General features: G+C 36.0%; 1 protein-coding gene across 1 annotated transcript in view; it reads left to right on the plus strand.

Annotated features, from left to right (window-relative positions):
* LOC131691021 (D-aspartate oxidase) overlaps positions 1-13154 on the plus strand; it is a 95597-nt gene that overhangs the window by 25071 nt on the left and 57372 nt on the right. The window lies entirely within an intron of this gene.

Here is a 13154-nt window from a genome sequence, read left to right on the forward strand (position 1 = left end):
AACTAAATAACTTTACGGAATAGTTTCGATTTTTGTTAATTTTGGCATCCTAGGTATGAAAATAACTGAAAATCATCCGGATCATACATTTTCTGTGTATTTAATCTTTTTCAGACAAAATGTTACGACTGTAGTGCGAATGTATTCTGTAATTAATTCTGAGACAGAGTGCAAATAAAATCATTTTTCGACCAAATAAACTGATCGAGCAGTTTGATGCACACAAAATGATAAACATAAGTGAAAGTTGCATGGACAGGTAGCTTTATATTCAATAGACGATTTCTTCTTGTGTAAAGCAATACCTTTTTGACGAGAATCCGAAAATTTTTGCGGCTCTTGTTAAGACATTAATAATTTGATGAGCTCGTCGGGATGATTCGATACTCGACGTTTGGTGTGTAATCGGAAAGGCGCCAAGTGATGTGAATTTGGAACAAAATTTTATCAGTAAGTGTGAAACTTCGATAACCAATGGAAATAAGGTACAACGAGGAGACATGCAGTTAGACACAGGAGCAGTAGTTTCAATAGCGTATTGCGAGAGCAATATGAGTAGGTGCGGGTTACGACTTAAAACTCAGCGCTTGACAGGTTACAGTGGTGAGCAATTACGGACAAAAGGAGTGGTAGATACGGTGGTTGTTTTGACAGTACGTCAAAAAGCATGATTTTTGCGGTTGAGAATGAGGGTCCACCACTACTGGTAAGAAACTTTGTCCGATCTTTTACACTAAAAGTCGCATGTGTTAGAGGAAGGTAAAATGAGCAATTCTTTGCAACGACTACTGGGCAAACATCAACAGTTATTCAATGAGGGTTTAGGATTATACAAATATGGTGCGAATAATAGGGGGACCCAGGGGCTATTAAGATAGTGGGGGTAATTCGGACCCTCTCGATTTCTTAGAAAATTGCAAGACTTTCTGACTGCCATACATATTCGTGGAACCACTATTCATAAACATTATTTTTGAGAGCTGAATTTATTTTTTTTGATATTTTTAGGTGTTTCATTTTTTTGCAATTCTCAAGGCAAAAAATCATTATAATGGTAAAACCGTGATCAAAGCAAAAAATAAAAGGGGAAAAAGTAAAAGGTAAGCGTTTTGGAAAGCTTGAGGCTCCTATTTAATGGAATGACTTTCGTTAGAGTGAAAACACAGATATTTTCAAGACGCTTCTCACTTTTGTGCGAAATGAGCGTACGAGGCTATTCAGACTCCCTATTCCATCAACCACCGTTCAGCGGCTTGCGGCTGCGCACATCATTACACTCGCCACACCAAATAAAATACATGGTGCGCCAATCGACAGCTGTGACTAACACGATTTAGTTCTGTAATGCAATTTATTTATTTTTGCTTCTTAAGGAGTTTCTCTTATAAACATTTCATAGGTAAACATAATTCCATTGTAAAAAAATAAAGAAAAATGACGATCTGAGTTGCCCCGTAGAAAGGTCCGAATTACCCCTACATTGTAAAAGGATGGAAAAACGTAGAGATTTGTAAATCGTCGCCTCGCACAGCCATGGATGCAAATAAACCATTTATGGCACTTAAATGTAGCTGAGGTTTCATACTAACAATTAAAACCATTTGACCGGTAAATTTTTTCACATCTATCTTCCTAAAAGGACGATTTGCTTAGGTAGGTCCCGGGTTCCCCTATTGAGATAACCAATATTCCGGAAAAAAGACTAGTGGCATATAAGTTCGATGATAAAGTAGAACCTGAATGTGAACTCTAAATGGGGCACCCCCTTAGTACCGGTGTTGAAGGGAGATTGTAGTATTCGTCTATGTATGTAGTTACTATAATAGAACAGTCAATCGTTATGTAACAGATGTTGTTCTCCCGTTACCAACGGTGGACGAAGTATTCAGTAAATGGAGGAAAAAAGTTTAGTAAATTGGATCTTTCAAAGTGCTACAATCAACGACCAGAAGTACTGGACTGCTATTCAAGTAATAATGACAACTGCAATAATTGTGTCCAAAAACTCCTAATCAAAAACCAGCGTCGTCAGTGGGAAAGCAAATAGCAAAGAAAACAGATTCGCGCTCGTAATCTGTAATGACCAGAAGTAAGAAAGAAGAGCCAACCGCGATCGTCACGAATGACCACTTGACAGAAATTAATTACCCTCAAGATGCATTGGAACAGGAAGCAAATATTCTATATGTTGACTGCTGTCAGCACAAAAGAAACGATATTGGGTTGCCATAAACGTGTTGAGATCCGTGCGTGTGAGCTGTTTGACAAATTTTTCGTTTCAATTTTTTCTAAGATTACTGCCTCCGCCTAGGAAGCTGATGCTGCCTCGATGGATGTTTTTGAAAAATTAGTGAATTTAAATACATGTTTAATCACTCCCGACATGATTGTTGTAGTTGCTAGTAGGTTGAAAACCCCTACTCAAGGAATTTGGTTGTCGTTTATATTCCTTAATCGAACTTTTGTGCAATATTTTTAACAAATCGTTTGAGCAAGAAAAAATTCCGGTGATTTGAAAGCAGTCGTTCATGTACCCGGTATATGAAAGCGGTGATCGCCGAAATGTAGGAAACTATTGTGGCATAATAAGTTTTTCAGCAGCATTCAACCAAGATATTTGAAATAGTGTCGAGCACCATCGTTCTTTCGCGCACCAAAAGCTACATGAAGATCAACATGGATTTGTCCAGGGTAATCCGTAAGCACAAAGGGCAGCGACACTCGACCGAATCCATTTAATTTTCCGTCACTCTGAAAATCTAGCGAAATTGTCATATGACTATGTAGGGCAACAGCGACTGCACGTTCAGTATGCCATTTGCGCGACTTCCGGAGGGTTAAAGAAAATGTCAAAGCTGGCTATATCGAATAATTTTGTTGAATGGTATGGGTACCACATGCCAACCATTGCATCAAATGTTTAGAAACCATTTTCAAAATGGTTCGTTCAACAATAGATTAACCATTGCCTGGTATAATATCGAAGATAACCATTAGACTACCCTGAAAAATAATGAATTTTTCAAAACATAATCGGCCCACCCCTCATTCGATTCTTAGTCCCGCCAGGAGTTCTTGCACCAAATTTGAAGCAAATCGGACAAGTCTAGCTACTGGACCAAAGTGCCTGAAGATTGTATGAGATTTGTCGACAATTTACGTGGAGAAAACCCACTAACTCGCATTTTTGCCGCTAGGTAGCACTACATGCATCGTATTATCACTGTAAGTAAAAATAAGAAAAATAATTTAATTGTCTACAACTTTGTCGAAGACTGCTAGTCAATCCGGCTTTGGTAAAAGAAGTTATTAAAATTTTAACGAAGTGATGTCTGAGTCAGTTTTCCATGGGGCCTAGCAGTGCATGGTTGTGTATCAGTACTCGATTCCCATGAACTATACATTTTTGTGAAATAATCGTTAGGTTTGGCTTAATGGTATGTTCAGAAGAAGTATACCCCGTAATACGAGTTATGTCTTGGTTGGAAAATTTTAGTTCCAACTGTGACCGCGTAGAGGGCGCCAACACTAACTTTTCATAGAAGAGAGATAGAATATCGAAATGTTGGGGAGAATTATTGCAAAATGCCTGTTCTACAACTTTGTAGAAGACACCTAATTTCTATCTATCTCCGTTGAAAAGTTAGTATTGGCGCCCTCTATGCGGTACAATGTGGAACTAAAATTTTCTAACCAAAACATGTCTCCTATTATTTACTACAATTCTTCTGAACATACTATTGAGCTAAAACTAATGTTTGTTTCACAAAATTGTTTAGTTCGTGCGAATCGAGTACTGATACACAACCATGCACTGCTAGGACCCATGCAAAACTAACTCAGACATCACGTCGCTAAAAGTTTAATAACTTCTTTTAACAAAGCCAGATTCACTAGCAGTCTTCGACAAAGTTGTAGACAATTAAATTATCTTTCTTATTTTCACTTACAGTGATAATACGATGCGAACAGTGCCACCTAGCGGCGAAAATGTGAGCAAATGGCTTTTCTCCATGTAAACTGTCGAAAAATCTCATACAAACTTCAGGCATATTGGTCCGGTAGCTAGATTTGTCCGATTTGCCTCAAATTTGGAACAAGTACTCCTGGTAGGACTAGAAATCGACTCAGGGGTGGGCCGATAGGGGTCATTTTTTCCCTGTCACTCTAATAACCATTATAGCTTTTTTTCATCCTTGACCATACAAACAACGGGTCGTTAAGAACAATCACCATACCAAAATATGTTTTTTTTCCATTTTCAATTTTACAAAGAAGGTAAGATTCTTATTCAGAATATGAACGAAAGATTGTAATGCATTGTTTGCATTGGGAAAATGCTTGGGTGTTGGCAAAAACCCAGCGAAGGCAAGCAATTCTAACGCAGCAACACCGTGTGAATAACTAAAACAAAATTCAAGTGAATATATTTGGGGCAAGTGTCTTGTTGCCCCAAGAACGGAACACTAAAATAACAAGCAGCATACATACACACCATTCATAAACATTGAAAATTGAGTTCCACCCAAACCCAAATCAACAAGCACCACTCGAATTCATCCAATTTGCGCAGACTCGTTCGTGTGTGTTAAAATGTCAAATTTTACTCTATTTTCTATTCTATGTGTTGCTCGTTCAATACGCAAGCAACGAATGATAGAGAACGAATACGTGGAACTTGTATAAATAGCTTCCCGAAATCACCCCACTTGTTCGTGTGTGTAAAGTTTGACCTCTCACAGCAGGATGAAGAGCGCCCGATATACTTTGCACACAGCTAGAAAGCGGGTGCATGTGTTGTGGTATCCGAAAAATGTGAAATATGTTGCTGTTGCTCGTTCATAAGCCAAGCAACGAATGATAAAAAATGAGGACGCTGGACATGCGCACACTCAATTCAGTTCGGTAATTTCCACACAGTCAGTAAAATTTTTCAACTGATAGTTCAGCAAAGTGGGTCGTCAAACGGTGGGATAACATAGTTCTCAAAAGTTTCAATAGTCTAAGTCTATTGATGACGTTTGGTCCTAAAACCGGCGACGACTGGGTGCTTCTGCCGATAATATCAGAATGAGAGGGTGCGAATAGATTTAGTCGAGAAAACAATAGCGTCAAAATTTGATCGGCAATTAGACTCAATGAGACTTTAATCTGACTGGTATCGATGATCACGAGTCATTACATACTGAAAATTCGCTGCCTCTTTATGAATCTAATTTCAAGTTCCGTTATTGCTAACAAGCCCTTGCATCAGGTTAACAATCTTTTGTATTTCCCCTCAATGTTCGTTATTGTCGTTAGTATACGTGTATTTCACAAACAATCCGATGTGAAAAATAGAAAATACTTTCCTTGATTTATAACATCTCGTGCTATCGTAGCTCTTTGTTTGTATAACGTGTTATCACTCGATAATTTTCAACCCAATAAATATATCGTAGAGAAGGAATAGCGATATATGTCTAAATACTGTCGCAATAAATAGTGATCCGGCTCATTATGCAGACAAGATTAGCTTTTCTAAGCAATAATCCTACGGTCGGGTGGGTGGAGTTCAAATTGCTTTTGTTTAGAAAACAGGATATTCTCGGTAGCCGGCTACCCAGGGTTTAAAAAGAACCAAAAACTAAACAAGATCTTTTCTTTTTCGAGTGATCGTGTACTCGAAAACTAACGAAACTACTACCTAATAAACTATACTTTACAGGTCGCATCGCTTGCTTGGAGTGAATCCTAGACCTTAAACCCAGGCTTCCTTACTGCTCTCGATTTTAGCTCATTTTCTCTCTTGCAAGCAGTTAAACGCAGTAGGGCTGTTTACTAGCTCCCACCGAAAGCGAGAGAACACGCTCTCGAGAATTAAGATATTTTTTTGTGTTCACACATATCGCTCTACCACGCAGAGGGGATGGTAAAGTATTAATTCTCGCCCAATTCAAGAGGGAGTGTTCATCATCAGATGCTCAGTTACAGAAAGAGCATGTTTAAAAAAAATGCCAATAAAATAAGATGGTTTCAAAATCAACAGAATGGCGATATTTTATATCAAATGAGTGCTTTATTTAGGCTTTGCATATTCAAACCAGCCATTTATATGTACACACTAAGCAAACCCAAACTTGTTCGGTAATTTCATTTGACGATTTGCACAGTAATATTTAACGGAGATCAGCAATTGATTTAAAAAATTGCGAAAGAGTTCATTTTTCAGCGACTTTGGTAGTTAATTAATTAAATAACGAATAATTTGCTGCTAAAACCTGGAATATTTTCAATTGAATTTATTATTACTTTTGCTTTTTTCGGTAAATTATCCACTATGCAGTAACAGTAACAAGTCAGTTCGGCAAAAAGTTAAACATCATAGAATCTCGTCAAAAATTTACAAATCATGTACAACAAACCATCTGCCATTTTCGGAGAAAAACATTAACACGACGTGTTTGAACATTTCGAATACTTCTTAGTCTTTCTATGAATTTTCAACAAAAACCAGGAAAAAAGCAGTTATAGTGAAATTTTTCTGGTCGTCATTATGTTTAAGGTGTTGACTTGGGCAATTGTACACATGACGATTTTGTATAAAGGATTTGACTCGCAAGTGTGATAACACTAGTTTACGAGAAAAATGAAGCTTCAAGAAAAAGTATTTTTTAGACTAATTTTGGGTCGCTGAACACGAAAACAATATTTATTTTTTTGTTCAAAGAAGCGATTTTGTGATTTTCTCAAGAAGCGATTTTGTGATTTTCTCAAAAAACTCGTTTTTGAGCACTTTTTGTAGTTTTTAGTCAATATTTCGTGTCAAAATCATTCAATTAATATGCAGGTTGAAAGGTGCCGAGATGCCCTTTCCAAAAACATATAATATGTGTCGATCATATGTAAATTTTTTAGTGCTGCAAGCGACCAAAGTTTAAAAAAAGTGCATTTTTGATCATTTTTAAAAGTTACTCATTTTTAAATGATTTTTTTTACCGAAAAACACTAACATCGGATGAAAAATGTTGATGCTATGGCACATTGAGCGAAATAGAAATTTTATGATTTTAGCGGACCTGCCCTGGTGCGGCGGTTTAGAGGGTGTAGCACTGGTCTCATAAGCCAGTCGTCAAATATTCGAGTCCCTATCGGGAAGGAGTCTCAGTGGGATCGTAGCACTAGCCACGCAATTTTCTGTGAACTGAGAATCTGCTGTGAAGTCTGTTGAAGCAGAAGGCTAAAATTCCTTTAATTCATAAAATATGTACTCACCACAGACAAAACAAAACTTTTCCAACGATATTTCCACATTTTAAAAAGAGCACTTAGTTGTACAATGAAATATCCAAAACCATTCAAATGCCGCAGGATGGATGGATGCAAGCTCGAGAAGACAGTACCAAACACAAACATTAACTATCAAGTATAGAAGATTATTTCAGCTGAAAGTATGATTGTGCGAAAAATATAAAGTTACACTTTTCACTCAGTACTTCATACCTACATACCTTCAAATCTACATCTTTCATCCGACTTTTGTGACCATTGGATTAAAATTTATGCAAAAAGATTATTTATCTCATAAGATTCTAAAAGAATTTTCTTCTGTCCTTGATTTATTATTAAAAATTTACTAGAAATGTGCATTTTTTTTAAAAAAAGGTCGAACATTAGACTTTTTTACTTTGGTCGATTGTAATCATAATAAATGTACATTTCTCGACAAACATACGATTACGGCTTAAAAGCCAACTGTCAAAATTATCTTTGAAAGGAAATTCCGGACAAACCGTTACTCGCTAAACGCAGTTCATAGCAGTTAATGCAAGAGAAAACGTTTTTCTTTTGTTTACTATAAAGAGAATTTTGACAGTGGGCTTTTAAGCCGTAATCATATTGTTGTCGAGATTTGATCTACGCATATTATACATGTTCGGAAAGGGCACATCAATACCTTTCGAACTGTTTCGATCGGATCTTATTTGAACAAGATATTGACAAATAACTAAAATAGTGCCCAAAAACACCTGTTTCAAAGAAATCTTGAAAATGCTTCTTTGAAAAAAAAAATGGACTTGGTTTTCGAATTCAGCGATCCAAAATTAACTGAGGAAACATCTTTCTTCTTAGCTTATCGCGATTACCTTAAAATCGTTAAAATCTTTCACATTAGATTCGGAAAATATGAAAAATTATTTTACTGTAATAAAAAATAGAGCAAAAACAAAAAAGCGGAAGCAAAAGAATTTTTTTTAAGCTCGAACTTCTTTGAAAGAGAAATAGAGTATTATTTTCGTATTCAGCGACCCAAAATTAATCTAGAAAGCACTTTTTCTCGTAACTTCATTTTTCTTGTGATATGTGAAAAACAGAGCAATTTTCACTCGGTGCCTAATAACATCACCAGTTTTTGTCGGATTTTCGTGATCTTAGGCTTAAAATTCACGTGAGAAGTTTGCCTGTCACATAAGACTTTAAAAGATTTTTTTCGCTGATTTATTTTTTTATGAAAAATCAACTAAATATTAGTAATTTTACCAAACACTACTTTTTTGACTTTGGTTGCTCTTAACCCTAAATTATTGATATTTTATCCTAGCATGTTATACATTTTTGGCATGGGCACATCAATACCTTTCGAATGGTGAGTCGTTTGTGGTAATCGGAAGATTTTTTCCCGAGACATTGACCAAAAAACTGCAAAAAGTGCTTAAAAACACCTTTTTTAAAAAATCACAAGAACGGTTCTTTGAAAAAGAAAATGAATATGATTTTCGTGCTCAGCGACCCAAAATTGGCTTAGAAAACACCTTTTTTCTTAACTTCATGCAATTCATCCAAAATTTGTAAACTAGTGTAATTAGAAGCCTGATAGTGCAAGGAAGTGTGCAATCGCGAAAATGTGGAAATAATTCGGCTTTATTGATAATTATTGATAATTTTTGCGAACAAGCGATTTTTTTGATAATGAGAATGTTTTGTATTAAGAAATCCCGGGCTAAAATTCGTAATTAAGTTCAGGAAATGTAAGATTTCTTTCGATCGTCTTTTAATTTTCTGTGCAACCATTAAAAAGTTGGTAAATTAACTTCCACTACCAATTTGTCAAATTTAATGATCAAATTGCTGAACAAGTCAGCAATCCCCATCTGAAAATTTGCTGAGTATTTTTCACGATTGAGTAAAAAGAGAATATTGCGGAGAGTTGGTAACAGAATTGGTTTACTAAATTGACTATTAAAACCCAAATAAAATTTTCCATTACTCAATAATTCAAACTAAGTGTGTGATCTATGCACGTTCGGTAGAGCAAATTAATAGACATTTGGCCTGCGTTAAGCCAAACCGAACTGAGCGCCTTAATTTTTTTCTGGTATTTTTTATGTTAAAATGCATTTTTAGATAACTTACCATTAACATAGCAAATTAAGGAACACTTATTTGTTTTCGTTTACTATTTGTGTTCCCAAAAATAAATATATGTGGGTGTTGCTAGCGCTATGTTGCAAGCGATAGCGTTTTTAGAGCATGTATCTTAAAATGGCGCTTGGTCCTCTTTGGCTTAACACAGGCCATTTGAGCATTACACTAATGTTAGGACCCTTTAAACATGTAGGTATTTGAGAATGATTCGAAGACAACGTTGGTTTTATTTTTGCAATGATTGGATTAAGGAAAAATATTGGTGTTTAAACGCAACGAAAATTTAATTCGAGTGCTCTAATTTTCACCCTGCCATTTGCGACGATGTGATGAAGAAAGATGGCAGACGCCGATTAAGTAAAGGTTTCAAATGAGTAGGGTTATAATATAATTACGATGAAAGTAGTCTTAATATCCTTTAAGGGGTTAAAAAACTGGTTGGAATTAAGAAAATCGGAAAAAAATTATTAGATATTCTTAAAGTACATGCTTTTGAAAATATCTGTGCAAAATTTCATCCAGATCGAACCATTAAATTTTTCATCACAGCCGTTTGCAGCGCGCTGGTTCTTCCACAAATGAAGTAAGCACAAAACTTTAAACGCAATCATCTCGGAATGAAGTTTTTTGAAAAGTACCGTTGCGGTGAACGCGATGTCTCAAAAGCTTCCAAAAGAGATCCGATTTATATAAACTTTGTTTTGAATTGTTTGTATTCACATTCTCGTGTACTTGAACGGTTGCTTTTTCATCTAAAAAATTTCGATTTTTAGCAATAAATTTTTGTTTAAAATTTTTAACACGGAAGAACTAAATTTTTTGGTCAATATGTTTTTTTGTAAGATAATAAATTTCTTTTAGGAAACCGATCCAATTAAGTACACCACAATACATTTCTCTTCAATAATCGTTAGTTTTTGATTTTCTGTTGAGCGGTTCGGCTTGGAGAGCGTTCACCACAAACCTTTGCCAAAAAACATGCTTTGGGGAATGCACCATAACTCCGACAACCTTCAATATATTTTTTAATTCAACTTGTGTTTTCTATATTCGGTAGTGCCAACCAACGAACTTTCTTTCGCCTATTCAAATAAAATTTGCATAATTTTTTTTTAAAAAATCACGAACTTAGCTCACTTTTTCGCCACTTATATGTAACCCCTTAAATCAGTCTAATTGGCATTTTAGTGGTTACACCACCGTAGAATTTTTAAAACGTCGAATTTTTATTTATTAGTCTAAAATGCGTTTTAGGATGTTAAAAATTATATCCCAAAAAATGAAAGACGAATACGATATATAAATGCTCAAATTATCAGTTCTTCCGCAACGCCTCTTGTGTTAACCTCATACCCACTTTTTTGAGTTGGCCGGAAATGCAACTCGAACAAATGGCTTTTGATCGTTTTGAAATTTTCACAGCATATTCAAAATGATTTTTTCAGCAACGTGCGTAGGATTTTAATTTCATATTGCTTAATTTTTGTTAAATTAACAATTTGTTTCGATTTTAATGGTATTTTCGGCGTTTTTTCACTTAATAGTGCGCCATTTCTCGAAAAAGCCAAATATCGAAAAAAAATCTTTCGTAAGTCGCTTACTACTGTCATAAGGAATAAAAAAAACATTTTTTTGACTCTAGGTTTAAAATTACGCGAGATAGTTTTCAGGCCGTGGACCTCTACCTAAAAAACTCGCTTAGGGGGGAAATGCTGCACAGATGCCATCTTGTGATAAATGTTCAAAAAAAAAAATAATTTTAAAAATATTTCAACTCATCGCTTTATTGTGCCAAGAAAAAATCCGAAATATGCTGAACTGGGAGCTGCCAATTCAAACATCTTTACTATTCCCAGAAGGTAAAACATGGATACTTATCATGGAAGCCGAGTGAAATATTCGAACACTGATGTGAAGTGAACTAAATTTGGTTCCCCTGAGGGTAAAGAGGAAACTATTTTATTCTCATCTGCCAACTGAGCAATTTATCTCCGTTGCTCCACCAGACTATGATGAGCTAAAAGCAAAGCATCTAATAAAGGTTTGCTCTGTCATGAGCAAGAGGATTCAGCAATGAGAGGATGTGGTTTCTCTCTGCTCTCCTAGTCACTGGGCAAAAAATGCGCACTAAACTAAAACTCATGTTATATGGGGGTAAAATATTTCTCTATCTCTTCGTTGCAAAGATGAGTAAAATGAAGCCTGCTTAAACCCTTCCAAACCACCAACTCCGCGCCACCTACGGAAGAGTCTGATGAATCGTCTACCTTACGTTAATTAGGTGGAGTATCAACACCTTATACTTTATCCTTCCTCGTGAATGATGGAGATGGGGGCGGCCAGCAATGATGGCTATCATGCTGTTGAGGTTTTAATATGGGTTGGATTGGTATGAATTCCTACCCATCACTTCCTAAGCAACTCTTATTAGATAATCAGCGGTCAAACATGATGAAGTTAGTGTTCAATCTGCCAAAATCATCGTCACAATGCAACGCAACGCAACTGATAGTTCAGCAAAGTGGCTTTATTTACTGATTTTCAGTGATATATTTTCCACGTTTTAGCACGAAAAAAGCTTTGTTAGCTAAGTGCTCGGCTGTGTAAAACTCGGTAAAAGTTGCGAAAAAAGTTGGGATTCGGCAGAACAAAATTAACCCTTTATAGGGTGATGGCAACTATATTCCATGGCATGGGGTTTGTCATGGGTGTTTGAAATGGGTTCAACACATGAAAACACCATCACCATGGTCCGGTAGATCCTATATAAAATACCATATGTTGGTGTATTTATGGGTTATTGAGACCATTTTGTGTTATCTTGATGGTTGAACCCATAAGTATTTACTCGGGTTGTCACCTGTTCGTTTCGTTCATAACGCAGGACAGAGCTCGAAAAAATGGACTTCCCTGCGTAAACTTGAAAGAAAACGAAACTCAATTCATGCCCGGCGCGATGAATGAAATATTTAGTTAGATTCCCTCGTCATTCGCTCTCCCGACACAACGCATTCAGGTTCGGATATATTCGGTTTCAGAAGCAAACTGATATTTGTTTCTGTTCTCTGAGGGGTATTATTGAGCAAAAGTGCACCAGACATGGATTACGCAGTTCACTTATGCTCGAAAATGTAGAAGATGCCAACTTCTGCCTTCAAGCTGTCCACATAATAACAAATGAATGCTTTGGTTGATGAAGGAATTTTTGTTTTCTCTGCACGAAATTTCAGTCAGTTGAAAAGATAATGAATGAGGTAGGCGGTGAATCTGAATGATGGTTTCGGTAAATTCAGGCAGAAATCGGCGTTTGATTTTGAACTTTCGCATCACTGACGCTGGAATATCAAGTGAAAAGTGTTCCAAGTTTATGAAATCGACTTGTTAGCAGTCTGGAAACTCTTCTTATTACTTTTTATTGAGATACCGTGAAAAGTGTCATGTTGATAGAGTTTATTCTAGACCCTATAAGTTGGTGATGCAAATTTGTAAAAACAACTATTTTTAATCCGAAAATTTGGTTTATGAGTGGTAAAAACTGCAAAGAAAAAAAATAAAATAAATGAACGTCTGTAATCTGTGGTCTCATTTTTCAACTTATCCTCAGAATCCAGAGGTTATTTACTGTTAATCAGGTAATAACCAGTAACCCACCTTAATTTCTTGCTGAATTTCTGATCCAGCTCGATTTGTCTTTATATTTGCACCTATCTCGTTGGAAATATATCAAACATTACGAAGACTGACGTTTT

The sequence above is a fragment of the Topomyia yanbarensis genome, chromosome 3, assembly GCF_030247195.1.
Source record: "Topomyia yanbarensis strain Yona2022 chromosome 3, ASM3024719v1, whole genome shotgun sequence".
Lineage (NCBI taxonomy): Eukaryota > Metazoa > Arthropoda > Insecta > Diptera > Culicidae > Topomyia > Topomyia yanbarensis.